This window comes from Eleutherodactylus coqui, chromosome 1 (assembly GCF_035609145.1).
Source record: "Eleutherodactylus coqui strain aEleCoq1 chromosome 1, aEleCoq1.hap1, whole genome shotgun sequence".
Taxonomy (NCBI): Eukaryota; Metazoa; Chordata; class Amphibia; order Anura; family Eleutherodactylidae; genus Eleutherodactylus; species Eleutherodactylus coqui.
In genome coordinates this window covers 465,125,895-465,141,265 of record NC_089837.1, presented here as the reverse complement: position 1 = coordinate 465,141,265, position 15,371 = coordinate 465,125,895, and positions in this window count along the sequence as shown.

Sequence of the window (15,371 nt, the reverse complement as noted above, 5' to 3'; positions counted from 1 at the left end):
TGTCATTGAAAAAAAAACTTGACTTGAATCCAAGATGGCAGAATACAAAATGGCCGTCATGTTGGTGACATGGCCTAACAGGTTTCACCCTTACCCTACAGCTTGCATGCAAAATTGGATCACCAACTGTTTTCATTGTTTATGGGTGTTTCCTCACTTTTGAGACACCCTGTACATTTCTACATTGTTGGACCTTAGAACCACAGATTGTTACGGTATACTACCCTTGATATGCCAGCTTGGGTGCCCTAGATCTCACCCGCAACCCCTGTCCCTGCCTGCTTGCCTCCACTCCTGGATAATAATAATAATCTTTATTTGTATAGCGCCAACATATTCCGCAGCGGATAACCCTAGGCGGGCAACTGGGCGGCGGTCCCTACTCTCACCAGGGATCGAAAAAGGGACGCTGGCATACCTGGATGGAAAGGGTAGAATACCGACAGAAAAGGCAGATGTAAATAACCAACACGAACAATACTAAGCAGAACTGAGGCAGATGGAAAAACCTGGCAGATGACAGCAAAGTGTAGCAGACAAGATGACAGAAGCAGGAGACCAACAGAGGCAGACTAGCTAGCACACTGAGGGAAACCAATAACTGGCAGTGATTGCAAGTTTCTGCCCGACCTTTAAACACAAGCCTCTGCCCAGGGGCGGAGAGAGGGAGACAGCCCTCTCCCAACACATCATAATGAAAGGGAGCTCATGCACGGCGGCTGGCCTCACAGTTGCTCACGCGCCACCAGCACCACGCCGGCCAGGCACCCGCACCCCCAGCAGCCGGACAACAAGCCAGGAGGACACGCCCCGACTGCGAGACCCTGCACACTGCTGCCCTGGCAGGACCACAACCGCCGCATGGTAACACAGATAGCTTAAGTTTAGAGTGGTGATGTCTGGACATTGACTATAATCACCCAACAACAACACTCTTGACTTAGCTCCACCTCCATCCCGCCTCCTCCCATTGCAAACAGCCAGAGGGAAAGAGAAAAGGGGGAGGGAGTGTAGCAGTCACACTGCTAAACTACCTCCCTTCTCCGGCTGTTGTCAATAGCTCCCATAGGATTCTATGCAGCGGCTGACGTATGCCACGCAGACAGATAGTTGCAGGACTATCTTTGCTGCCCAGAGCAATATTGGCCGGCTGGCACTTTTACGCCGCGGGAATATGCCTGTGTGATCTGATGCATTGGAATCCAATGCATCAGATGGTAACATATATCGGACAACCATGAAAACGGCGGCCGATATTCGCTCATGTGAATAAGCCCTGAGGGTGATCAATGAGTGGAACAGGTTACCACTGGAGGCGGTGAGTTTTTAAACAGGGGCTGGCCAAATAGCTGTCTGGGGTGATTTAGTGACCCTGGACTGAGCTGGGGGTTGGACCCAATGACCCTGGAGGTCCCTTCCAACTCTACCATTCTGTGATTTAAAAATATAAAGTTATAATAATCTAGAGCAAAATGTCATTTTCCCTCAGGTCTTGCCTATACTGAATGTGAGGAACATCATTGTAGGTAGTAATCTCTATGGCTTCAGTATTTAGCATTACTGATATTTGTAGCACTTGGCATTGTCAGGGTTAACAAACTCCTTTCTGGATGATATAGTTTAAAAAATGCACTGAAAAACCAAAAAAGCGCGATGCCTGGGATACGTAATACATGTCTATAGGTCATATGCTAATATGAATACAGTTTCGGAATTCACTGTGAACTGCGCAATAATGAGGACAAGCTTCTCCAGCGCTAAACAAATCATGAACACATTTTTTTTTACGAACACTGGTAAAAAGTCCCCAGTTTTCCCTGACTGTCCTTGAGCTTATGGACTGGTGGTAACGCTGGTGCAGATGTATGTACAGAACCAAAGGCCACCGATGGTTAAATACTGACGTGTTGATAAACTGTAACCACAGACATATTGCTTATTTTTTTTATAGAACGGGCACAAAAAGCATGAACATACTTTATTTGCCTACATATATGTACTTAATTGTGGGAAAACCATGAGCTATAATAAAAAGAAAAAAGCAAAGTGTTTAATTTGAAGCAAATTCCACTAAACAATGCTCTATACAGGCTGAGGCAAAAGTCTGGACACACCCGTTTAACTGGTGTAGTAATGAGAACATTGACTTCCAATGAGCAAAAGTATTAATTAGGAAGGAGGCAGCATTTTTTTTTTTTGTGAATACGTTTCTGGCTGCAATTATAAATTCAGCTCAGGTTTTTCAAATGGGTAGAGGGTCATGTGATATATGAGTCTTGGTTAGAATTTACTCAGTAATACACTGGAAGTGTCAGTGTTGCCATAACCTTATTTGTTTAGGAGTAAAGTGAGGCCAAAGTTTCATAAAGTCCTTTACATGACATGTTCAGTGTGTTCACCATGCTGAAGAACTGCAAGTGATATTGCTTCACAGTGCTGTAGAATTCACCATTGTAGGTGAACCATATTGTGTAATTTTTCTGCATACATAAAGGACTTGAAATTGCCCCAGGGATAAAAGTCCAAAGGCATCAAGTCCAGCAAACCATTGGCAACCATTCCACTGGACCTCTACAGCCAATCCAGTGCCCAGGGAATTGTATATCCATGCAATTACATGATCCGTCAATGAAAAAGCTACTTTTCATTATTACACTGGGTGTGTCCAGACTTTTGCCTCACCCTGTATAATATATTTAGCATAATATATACAGTTCTCTTTATTACACCAGCCCATGGCTTGCAATAAGGGTATGTTCACACAGCACTGTCACATAATCTGGATCTGTCACGTAATCTTCAGCAGAAATGTCAGACTGAAGCCTCCTTCACACAACTGCATGCATTTTTACACTCGGACGATCACGACGAAAAAAAGCAGATGCATGAAGAATAGCCGCGATCAAGTCCTGATCTTAGCCCCTTAGTGACCAAGCCTGTTTGCCCCTTAATAACCAGACCAAATTTTGGAAATCTGACATGTGTCACTTTGACATAGCATAACTCCGTAAAGGTTTTGCATATCCAAGTAATTCTGGCATTGTTTTTTCTCCACATATTGTACTTCATTGAGGTGGTAAAAATAGACCCATAGATATTGTGTATATTTATTAAATTATTAGAGCGGAATCTTTAAGAATTGACATTTTTTCACATTTTCAACTGCGATATGTCAAATATGTGCAAACATACTGTCCAAATTTCTGATGAAATATATATTTCCATCTGTTTACTTTATTCTGGAAGCACATTGGAAAACTTTTCATTTTTTTGAGCAATTTAGGAGACAAATTTAACATTGGTTGTTAAAACTTTGTGGAACATTTTGTTTTCCTACACCAAGCCAAGATTGCAAAGGCTCATAGATATTAGAGTGATAGATACCCCCCACAAATAACCCCATTTTTAAAAATACACCCCTTAATATATTCAATGAGGGGGGTCAGGAGTATTTTGACCTCACAGGTTTTTTTTCATGAGTTGATGCAATTAAGAGGAGAAAAAGTAAAATGTCATATATTTGCAAATATGTCACTTTAAAGATAACTTTCTTTCCATAGCATAGAATGGCTTTTACAGTCTAATAAGGGCCAGCTGTCTTCTTTTCCCTCCGTTGTCCGCAGTGTTGAACCCTTCTCCTTGGTTTTTTAACCTTGCCATAGACTTCTATGGCAGCTTGCTGCGTACAATGCAGAAAGATAGGACAGGCTTATGAGAACAAACCCAATGAAATCAATGGCATCGATTCCTCGCGTTTTACAGGCGTTAGTTACAGGCACGCAAAAGCATTCATCTGTTTAAGCCCTTAAAGTTTTTCTTGTACAGCACACATACAAATGAAAACCTGCACACCAATATAGATACCCCTGCTTGTGGCTTTCAGAACAGACATTTTGCTTTTAAGTGTCTTGGGCCCCATTGTACATTTTTAGAGCCCTCAAGCTGTCAAAATGATGGAACACCCCCACAAATGACCCCACGTGGAAAACTAGCCCCCTTAATGAATCCATCTAGGGTTGAATGAAGCATTTTGACACCACAATTTTTTTGTAGGAATTAATATAAAACAAGTGAAAAAAAATTAAAATTTCTTGTTTTTTCAGAAATATGTAAATTTCAAGACTTTTTTTCGTATTAAGCAGGGGAAACTTAGGAGATGCACCTCAAATTGTATTCCACTGGCTCTTCTGTGTTCAGCTATACCCCCATTGCAGGCCTGATCTGCTTATAGGATACATGGCTAGGCCTACAATGGAGGGAACACCCATTGGCTTTGAAGGCGCAACTGAATACATTCCAGGCCTCACTGCTCACTTGTGCAGAAAAAAGTAAATAAATTAACTCCATAAAAAGAACCCCCCCCCCCCTCCCCTCCCTTTTGGCGTTCACTAAATCTTAGATAAAAACTGTGTGGTATGTCTGAAAACAAGGAGTATTTACGGAGGTCTGGTTGGGATCGGCACATGGGGCAATAAAACCGGGTATGCCTCCTCCTCTCATGCTTGCTGCAAACCCAACACTTTTTTTGAGGGAGTATTTATGTACCTCGCTGATAAGGACAAGGTTTAGAAAATGTCACTCTGTGAACCTTCGGACCTCCTCAGACTCGTATGCATATTGAGGTGCGGCGGTCTCACACAGAAGGCGCTCAACAAGCTGCTCCTGGAACTGCAGGAAAACGAGCGTTCACTGGGACTTTTTCTTACAGCATGTAGGCATTATAGGTAGCGATCTGAAGAAGATCTCTACCTTTTTTATACCAGGCCCTGGTCTTTCATTTTACCAGGTATGGCTGAAGTACCTGTTCGGACAGCTGTACAGCCCCCATAAACTTGTTGTAGTCTGTAATTTTGTTAAATGAAGAAAACTAGCAGAGTTTAACCCCATGTAATAGCGTAACACTGCCTAAACAGTGTTGTGACCCACGAAACAAAGAACATTTAACTAAAAAAAAGTGAACAGGAGTGTTCTTCACTTTATGGATGAAGGGGGTGATCAGGGTGTGAAAGCTCGGCATATAGCTTCAAGGGGCCTAAGCATCTTCTCTCCCCAATTGGAATGGTGAGAGGACAGGAAACTAGACGAACTTTAACTTGTTTTTATTGAATATTGGTGATCACGTGACCAGGAACTCCTCATTTCAGCTTCCAGTCACTGCTCTACACTCTTTGCTACCTACAGAAGCTAAAAGTAGGAGGCTGTTACAATCTCCTTAACAGATGCCCATACAACTTTTGACGGCGGCCGCTAAGGAACTATATTCTGATGCGCCGCATTTTACAACGCCGCATCAGAATAAAGTCCCTTAGTGGTCGCCGTCAAACGTTGTATGGGGGGGCGTGTCCAGCAGCCATGCTGTGAGGACGCAAGGTAATTGAGCTCTGCAGTAAACCCAATTATCCTGCACCCATCCTGACTGCCCAGACCCCTGATTGAGCTCCACAACTTACTGACAGGCAGACAATCACGTTTGACGACACTGCAGAGGCTCTGGTGGACACCCGACGGAGGTTTCCATCATCCAGGACCCCGGGCCTGCTCCAGCAAAGTCCCCGGCATTGACTTCCTGCGGGGCGAATCGGCAGTAAGCTTGCAGCCCTTCCGCCCAGGAAAAGCCACTATCACGGGGTGATTCCTCGGGAGCAGTGGAGACCGAGGACCCGACCAGGAAGACACTAACTGCCGGAGAGAAGATCAGAGCGCTGCGACCCGGCGGACGTGACTGTCGGGGATTTACCACCGCAGGAGTAGAGGAGAGGAGCCGCCGGTGCGCAACACAGTCCAGCTGACAGGCGCCGCATACCGAACCCGACACCCCAGCCTTGACCGACCGCGGACTCCACCATTATAACGGTGAGGAGTGACGGGGTGCCAGGAGGAGGGTTGAAACACCCCGGCTGAGTGGGGATCCGTCTCCCTAGAACGCCCACTGGCATATCGAAGAGACACACTAAACTGTCCCCCCCCTGCGCTGGTGGCAGCCCAGAAGAGTGGCCCCAGAGGGTATTCTTCAAAGGCCCCACAGCATCACCAGTAAATGGCTGGGCAGCTTGCAGACGGCGGCCATTTTCCAGCCCGCAGCGCACACAGGAGGCAGAGCCCTACACTCCTGCACAAATAATAAGCAGGAGCCAACCCCTGCACTCGGGTCCCTAAACCGCACAGACTGTGCGTCTGCTGCCCACAGCCTTGGCTGAAGCGGATGACGACCCCTGCCACCTATACCTTTCCAGCAACCAAAGTCGGACGGGTTGATGCAATACCGAACTACGGTGCCAGACCCCAGGAATTCAAGACTCCCATATACCCTCACACCCAACACACACAGTCACATCAACAATACCCTAAATTGCCACCCAACAAACCGCCGGGCCACGATACTGGCCCCTATAATACAGAGAGACTTTTAATTGCTGCTCTGATTGTGTCAAACTACAATTGCTGACCAAAACACCATCTGACAGACAGCTATACCAAGCAATGCAGAACCCTCCACACCTCAAACCTCTTTTCTTCTCCGAAGTGGTACTTGCCTAAACATCTTAAACTACCTTCCAGAGGGGTGGCCCTTATCAATTTCTCAGTACATAAAGACCGCAAACATACCACTGCCATCCTCCTCCCACAGGTGGGGCAGCCGCAGGTCCTCCAAGATGAGTCGCAACACTCCCCCACCGATAACGGAACGCCTTAAGGCCTTTGTACTTGAATCAACGACTGGCACTCCGCTACATTCACCTAGACCAGTCACAGAGGCTGCCGGAACCTCGGGCCCCAACCCTCTCTCAGAAACAGAAAGAGAGCCAACACTGTGGCAGGTCACAGCACAGCTCCTAGAGGCCATACACACCAGCACTACTTCCTTGACCATGAAAATTGAAGAAGTCAAAATTGATGTAGGATTGCTGCGGCAAGACATGCTTAATCTCAGAAGCAGGGTGGGAGAGGCTGAGACACGCATATCCCAGCTTGAGGACACAGTGGCTCCAATTCCCGACAAGCTTTCCGAACTCAACAGGGCCGCGAATGCCTGGGCCCAGCGTGCAGATGACCTAGAAAACAGATTGCGCAGAAACAATCTCAGAATCCTCGGTCTACCAGAATGCGCTGAGGGCCAAGACCCCTGCCTGTTTATGGAAACTTGGCTGAAAGAGCTCCTACCAGGGGCAAAATTCTCCACAGCCTTCACCGTTAAACGGGCCCACAGGGTGCCAGGCCGCCCCCCGCCTCCAGGCGCACCCTAAGACTGATGCTGGCGAGACTACTCAGCAGCAAAGACAGAGACATAGCTTTCCGGGCCGCTAGACGCATGCAAACCCTCCAATACCAGAACGCTAATATTTCTGTTTTCCCAGATTTTTCTGCTGCCCTCCAGATAACCAGAGTGACCTTCGTGGCTGTTAAGCATCGACTGCGAGAGGCCTCTATACCATACTCCATGATGTACCCAGCTCGACTTCGTGTGGTACACAACGAACAAGCCTCTTTCTTCTCCACCCCAGACGAGGCGGAGGACTGGCTTGATCGCCTGCCAAGATCACCTAGGCGCAGAGTGATTACCTTACAATTCCATCCTGGTAGGACTGAGGGGGTGGGGAGTGGTCGGGACGTCTGTTTACGGTCAGTTACACGTCACTGGAAAGCTTCAAATCTAATTATAGCCATGCTATGTCTTTCTCCCCCCCCTCCCTCTTCCTCTATATTGCCTCTATCTCACCTCCCCCCCCCCCCCCCCCTCCTTGCCGCCCTCCAACACTTTAAGCTTACCAATTGTCTTGCCTGGCCTATATAATTAAGACTAGACGACCAATGGAATAGAATTCATAATTCTGCAAATTCCTACCGTCACAACCATCTAGAGGAGCTTCCCCTCTTTGGGAAGTTGAAAATCTATATACCTGTGATGATGGGGTCTCAGAGCTCAAAACAGTTCTGCTCTGTTTGACTGTGCCCAGAATTAACACTGCAGACTTGGTGCACAGTCTTCCCCGTTACCACATGCACGTTTATGTTCTGTTAATGGTTAATATGTTTGTTTTATCCAACCATATTTCTGCTGATGTAACTTTTAAAGTAACTATATGGATAAGTTTTCGCAGTACAATGTTCATATGCAATACACGTTACTACAACTGGACACAGCTGCTCTCTGAAATCCATGGAACACTGACAGTGAGTTACACGGGGAACTGGCTTACCCTGGTAGGGGTTACCCCCCCCCCCCCTATACACATAGAACCAACCACGTTAATGGCTGGTATTAACATAGCCTCCTGGAACGTACAGGGAATGGGAACCCCTAGGAAACGGGCCATGGTTTTCTCATATATCAGGAACCATAACCCGCACATTATATGCCTCCAAGAGACGCATATGCTCCCAGAGAAGATGAGGCTGCTTCAGAAACCCTGAGTACAGTGGTCCCTACACTCCACGTACTCGTCCTATGCCAGAGGGGTCTCAATACTGATCCACAAACGACTAAGATGAGAGCCGGGACGTACAGTTAGGGACCCAGAGGGCAGGTTCATCTTTGTTCAGGCATGGATAGAGTCCCTTCCTTACGTGCTTGTAGCTGTATAACTCCCTCTGCCGGCCAATGTAGTAATCCTTCATGAGGCGGCCCAGTTTGCCACTCAATACCCCAACGCCTCGGTGCTGTGTGTGGGAGACTTGAACCTGGTGCTTGATCCTCAGATGGACAGATTTAGCCCCCCACACGCCCACCCAGTCCAGACTGGTCCCTCACTTCTGGCCTTATTCACACAAGAGGTTGGCTGGAAAGATGTTTGCAGAGTTAGACGGCCAATGGACCGTGAGTACTCATGCCACTCCGCCGGTAGGAACGCTCTCTCTCGAATAGACTATTGCTTTGGGAACGCCAGATTATGCACAGCAGTATCCCAAATCGAATACCTACCTAGAGGCATATCAGACCACTCCCCCCTGAGGGTTGAAATCACTATACCAGACGCACATTCCCATAGACACAACTGGCGTGTACATCCCTTTTGGCTAAGCCTGTTTGGCATAAACAACAGAATCCCAGATCAACTAACTGGTTTCCTAGACCTAAATCAGCTAGATACTGATCCGGCAATATTATGGGAGACGCTGAAAGCCTTCCTGCGAGGCGCCCTAAAATCCGCGATATCATACATTAAAAGGGACTCCTCCAGACTGGAACAAGAAATGGCGTCCCAGTACGTGCACCTGGAAGCAGCTTACATCGCGGACTCATCCGATGAACACAGAGAGCAGTGGCTAGGGCAAGGCAGACAATACCTAATCCTTCTACAAGAGAAGGCTCGCAGAGCCTCCTTCTTTGCAAAAAAAACGGTTCAACGGTAAACTCTCAACTCTCCAAAGGCCCAAAGTGCTGCCGGGTCGGCACTTCCAGATCTGTTTCTATACTATTTGGCCGACCAACTTCTCCACCTGAAACCCTGGCTGAAAGACCACCCGTTACCTAACTCGGAGGCACATCTAGCCTAGATATTAAACATCACCAATCTATGGCCGGTGCTGGAATTTCCCGCTACCCTGGGAAGTAAGATGCTTCCTATTCACAGACTGGCGGCGCGAGTCTGGAGACAGGCTAAAGAAGCAATTGGATTTTCCGACATTGTCGCGGATATGCCATTGTGGAGAAACCCTGGGCTGTTGGAACTGCTACCACTAGCTGACCTTGAGATATGGGAACAGTACGATATAACGTGACTAGGCGCTCTATATTCCAGCGTTCTGCTATCCTTTGAGCAGTTACAAAATCAATATCAAATTCCCCGAACCCATTTTTATAAATATCTACAAATCCGTTATGCACTCCAGACGCAATTCCCGCCTGCGAGTAGCAATATATCGCATTACCCGTTAATAGGAATACTACGTTCATGTGGGCCTAGGGGTCTTATCTCAACGCTATACTCTCATCTAACAACCTCAAAAGCCGCTCAAGAGATCCCCCCAGCCCCCTCGAAATGGAAATCCCTAATTCCAGCACTGATGGAAGAAACTTTTCAAGAAGCTTTAGAATCCCCTCTACTCGTCTCTCCCTCAGTAAACAACAAAATGACCCAGCTATACATAGTCCACCAATGCTACCTCACTCCGGCGAGACTGCATAGGATGTGCAGATACCCATCTTCCTATTGTGTCCGATGTACATGCACATAAGCTGACTTCTGGCATATGATATGGGACAGCCCGTCGATTAGGTCGTACTGGGGCGATGTCATTGGCCTGCTGTCTGCAATCCTGGACGTCCCGGTTCCCAGCACTCCGGAAATATGCCTCTTTGGTGTCCTCCATGCAGAACATTGGCAACATTATGACAGAGTCTTCTTGCGGGAAGTTTTGTTCCTGGCAAGAAAGGTCATCGCACTGCGGTGAATGAACCCAAGGGGCCCAACTTTGGCTATGTGGAAAAAGATCACCAACTCAACCATACCCTACAACAACCTAGTGTATAAGGCACGTAAGTGCCAAGATAAATTTCAAAAGGTGTGGGGTCAGTGGTGCGACTCGTCATTAACTCTGTATCCTCACAACCTCTCACCTCAGCCATATCAGCACTGCAAAGACGACATTAACAACCCGGGGGACAGACCGCAATCTTACAAAACCCAACTACCACTCTTGATCACTTTAGCTAGAACGCCCTATCCAAAAGCCCCCTGGCAACTATATACTCCATGCTACAAAACATTCCTCACTTTGGACACATTTATCACTCTTTTTTCTTCCCCTTCTCCCACACAGAGGCTTAGACACTTACTAACAGCCCTACAACCAGTATGCGACCTTTAGGCTGCATTCCCACGAACGTATATCGGCTCGGTTTTCACGCTGAGCCGATATACGTCATCCTCATCTGCAGGGGGGGGGGAGGATGGAAGGGCCAGGAGCAGGAACTGAGCTCCCGTCCCCTCTCTGCCTCCTCTCCGCCCCTCTGCACTATTTGCAATGGGGAGAGGCGGAACAGGGGAGGGGCTAATTCTCGGAAATTAGCCCCGCCCCCATTCCATCTCCTTTCATTGCAAATAGTGCAGAGGGGCGGAGAGGAGGCAGAGAGGGGGCGGGAGCTCAGTTCCAGCTCCTGGCTCTTCCATCCTCCCCCCCTGCACACGAGGACTACGTATATCGGCTCAGCGTGAAAACCGAGCTGATATACGTTCGTGAGAATGCAGCCTCACTATGGGAGCTGCTACTCCCCCCCCCCTCTATGAACCTCCTATAAGCCTCCTCTCCTCACCATTTCACTTTTCTCGTTCCTACCCGGAACTGTTTGTTTTTTGAACCTCATGTATGACCTTGTACTGCAGAAGTTTTGTTATTGCAAATTGCTTACTTGTCAAGAAAACGAGTTTAAAAAAAAAACAAAAAAACCTTGTATGGGCAGCTGTTAAGGAGTTAATATACTTTATAAGTGACAATATAAACATGTATAGTCTGTTCGTAAACTTAATTCATTTGCTATAAGAGTATTTTTTTGACTTGAGCCTCACCCGCTGCCCCAGAATTTGGTTTGGTCTTCATTTTTAAACATTTAATCCGTTCTACTAGAACAATAGTACACGGACAGATCAAACAACATGGCTGGTGTATACAATGGTGAGAAAGGAGGCTGCCAGTTATTGCTACAGAACGCCATTAAGTGGAAACATATTTTCTCACATCAGCAATGAATATATTGGTGGAGCTCTTGTATGCGAACCTTGTTAACTATTGTTAATCAACATGAAGGAAGAGCGTCGTTTTTAACTATCGCTTTCTATTAAGCCAACTCACCTTGTACTTGTTCATTAGAGAGTAAGTGGTTGGATTGACCTGCAACATTTTGTTATGTTTTTCATGGTGTTTTTGTTGTCGTTTTTCATTATGATTTTCGGTCAAAAACGCTGTGACCAGATGTTACTGTGACCAGTCTGTAGAAAATTATTAAAAAGTCTTTTTACAAAGGATTTTGATGAGCGGCATTTTAGGATCAGTGAGCTTTTATTTAAAAACCTAGCATGCTCCACCAATTGCAGAATTTTTTTCTATAAGCTTCTCTATAGGCACAATCCTAAATGGCAACAAGAGCGTCACCAAAAACACCAGTGAAAACATCATTAAAATGGCATTTTCTAAAACAATGAAGACAAAATATAATACAATTAGGAAAGAGCAATTAGGGTGGTTTCACATATAGCTTTTTTTTTTAAAAAAAACACCCTTTTTTTGTATTTTTTCTGCTTTTTTTTTGAACCAATAATGCAGCAGTAACTGCCGGGTCTTTTTCAGTATTTCTCTTAACTTTTGGTGCATTTTTTTGGTCAATGGAGATACTTTCAAAATGCAGTATGCTCTAGGTATGGGGCTTTTAACATACATTTTCCCATTTTTGGAAAATGACACAGATTTACCAAAAGTGCATTTATATAATGGAAATGGAAATATAATGTAAGGACTTTGTCTTCCCCTTCCTGGTACATCCACTCCTGGTTTTCACTCTAAACACTGTATCAAAAGCTTCTGAAAACGTTGAGTGCGAAGGAACCCCTAGTCTTCCTTCAGACATACAGATCTAGCAGAGTTTAACTTGAGATTTAACGTGGTATGATAACTTTTTGTGTCACAGTTTGCTTACCCATTCAATTGCTTTACAATGGCTTTTGTTGTAAATAATAGCTTTTTATGTCTTAAGATAATATAACTTGTCACAGAGAGTTATCACAATCAAGTTAAACTTTGCTACTTCACTAGACTTTTTTCAAGCTTCGACTTAAAGCAGGCCAGTACCCAAACACCAATCAAGAACACCCCGAGTCTGGCAGGATGGAGATGAACTGTCAACGGGGCGCAGACACGGGTAATGTCAGTTGTGTTATTAACCTTTTACAAACCCACTAATGTGGAGCTCAGGGTTCTCTCCAGGGGACTTACATTCGGTCCTACTAAAGCTCTTGATAAAACAGAACTCTGTAGCGACATGGATGAATACTTCAAGAAATCAAGACTGAAAAGGTTCTTTTCTGATAATGAGGAAAAGGAACTTTCAAACACAGGAGAGACCAGGGGCCAATAAGAAATCTGACTAGCCACCCTCATCTGACTACAATACCACTTTGGACCTATAGATTGACTCCTTTAGACATGTAGTACAGTCCAGCATACTCGATAAGCAAAAATTGGAAACATTTAACATTAATATGCAGGAAAGAAGGGCCATATACATCCTGAAAAGCAACAAGGAGATCACCATTAAGCCTGCAGATAAAGGTGGTCCTACAGATGTCATGAACACATGAGACTACATAAAAGAATATGACGGACAGGTGGTGACTGACACCAGATATTACACCAAATTAGATTAAGACTAGAGATGAGCGAGCACCAAAATGCTCGGGTGCTCGTTACTCGAGACGAACTTTTTGCGATGCTCGAGGGTTCGTTTCGAATAACGAACCCCATTGAAGTCAATGGGCGACCCGAGCATTTTTGTATATCGCCGATGCTCGCTAAGGTTTTCGTTTTTCGGGGCAATACAAGAAAGTGATGGGAACAACACAGCAACGGATAGGGCAGGCGAGGGGCTACATGTTGGGTTGCATCTCAAGTTCCCAGGTCCCACTGTTAAGCCACAATAGCGGCAAGAGTGGGCCCCCCCCCCAACAACTTTGACTTCTGAAAAGCCCTCATTAGCAATGCATACCTTAGCTAAGCACCACACTACCTCCAACAAAGCACAATCACTGCCTGCATGACACTCCGATGCCACTTCTCCTGGGTTACATGCTGACCAAACACCCCCCCCCCACGACCCAGTGTCCACAGCGCACACCAAACTGTCCCTGCCCAGCCTTCAGCTGCCCTCATGCCACGCCACCCTCATGTCTATTTATAAGTGCGTCTGCCAGAGGAAAAGCAGGCACACACTGCAGAGGGTTGACACAGCTAGGCAGCGACCCTCTTTAAAAGGGGCGGGGCGATAGTCCACAATGCTGTACAGAAGCAATGAGAAATGCAATCCTGTGCCACCTCCATCTGGAGCTGCACATGTGGGCATAGCAATGGGGAACCTATGTTCCACACACTATTCACTCTGTCAAGGTGTCTGCATGCCCCAGTCAGACCGCATTTTTTAATAAATAGTCACAGGCAGGTACAACTCCGCAATGGGAATTCCGTGTGCACCCACAGCATGGGTGGCTCCCTGGAACCCACCGGCGGTACATAAATATATCCCATTGCATTGCCCATCACAGCTGAGGTAATAAATTCATGTTTAATGCAGGTGGGCTTCGGCCCACACTGCATGCCCCAGTCAGACTGGGGTTCTTTAGAAGTGGACACATGTAGTTACAACTCCCTGTGGACCCACAGCATGGGTGGCTCCCTGGAACCCACCGGCGGTACATAAATATATCCCATTGCATTGCCCATCACAGCTGAGGTAATAAATTCATGTTTAATGCAGGTGGGCTTCGGCCCACACTGCATGCCCCAGTCAGACTGAAGTTCTTTAGAAGTGGACACATGTAGTTACAACTCCCTGTGGACCCACAGCATGGGTGGCTCCCTGGAACCCACCGGCGGTACATAGAAATATCCCATTGCAGTGCCCAACACAGCTGATGTTACGTGAGCTGTAATGGAGGTGGGCAAAAAATTAATTTGATTACACTGTAGGCGAGGGCCCCCAAAAATTGGTGTACCAACAGTACTAATGTACCTCAGAAAAATTGCCCATGCCCAACCAAGAGGGCAGGTGAAACCCATTAATCGCTTTGGTTAATGTGTGGCTTAATTGGAAACTAGGCCTGGAGGCAGCCCAGTAAAAATAAAAATTGGTTGAGGTGAAAGTTTCAACGCTTTAATGAGCATTGAAACGTATAAAAATTGTTTAGAAAAATTATATGACTGAGCCTTGTGGGCCTAAGAAAAATTGCCCGTTCGGCGTGATTATGTGAGGTTTCAGGAGGAGGAGCAGGAGGAGGAGGAGGAGGAATATTATACACAGATTGATGAAGCAAAAAGGTCCCCGTTTTGGATGGTGATAGAGAACGATGCTTCCATCCGCGGGTGCAGCCTATGTATTGTTTAGGTATCGCTGCTGTCCGCTGGTGGAGAAGAGAAGTCTGGGGAAATTCAGGCTTTGTTCATCTTGATGAGTGTAAGCCTGTCGGCACTGTCGGTTAACAGGCGGGTACGCTTATCTGTGATGATTCCCCCAGTCACACTAAACACACTCTCTGACAAGACGCTAGCCGCAGGACAAGCAAGCACCTCCAGGGCATACAGCGCGAGTTCAGGCCACGTGTCCAGCTTTGACACCCAGTAGTTGTAGGGGGCAGAGGCGTCACCGAGGATGGTCGTGCGATCGGCTA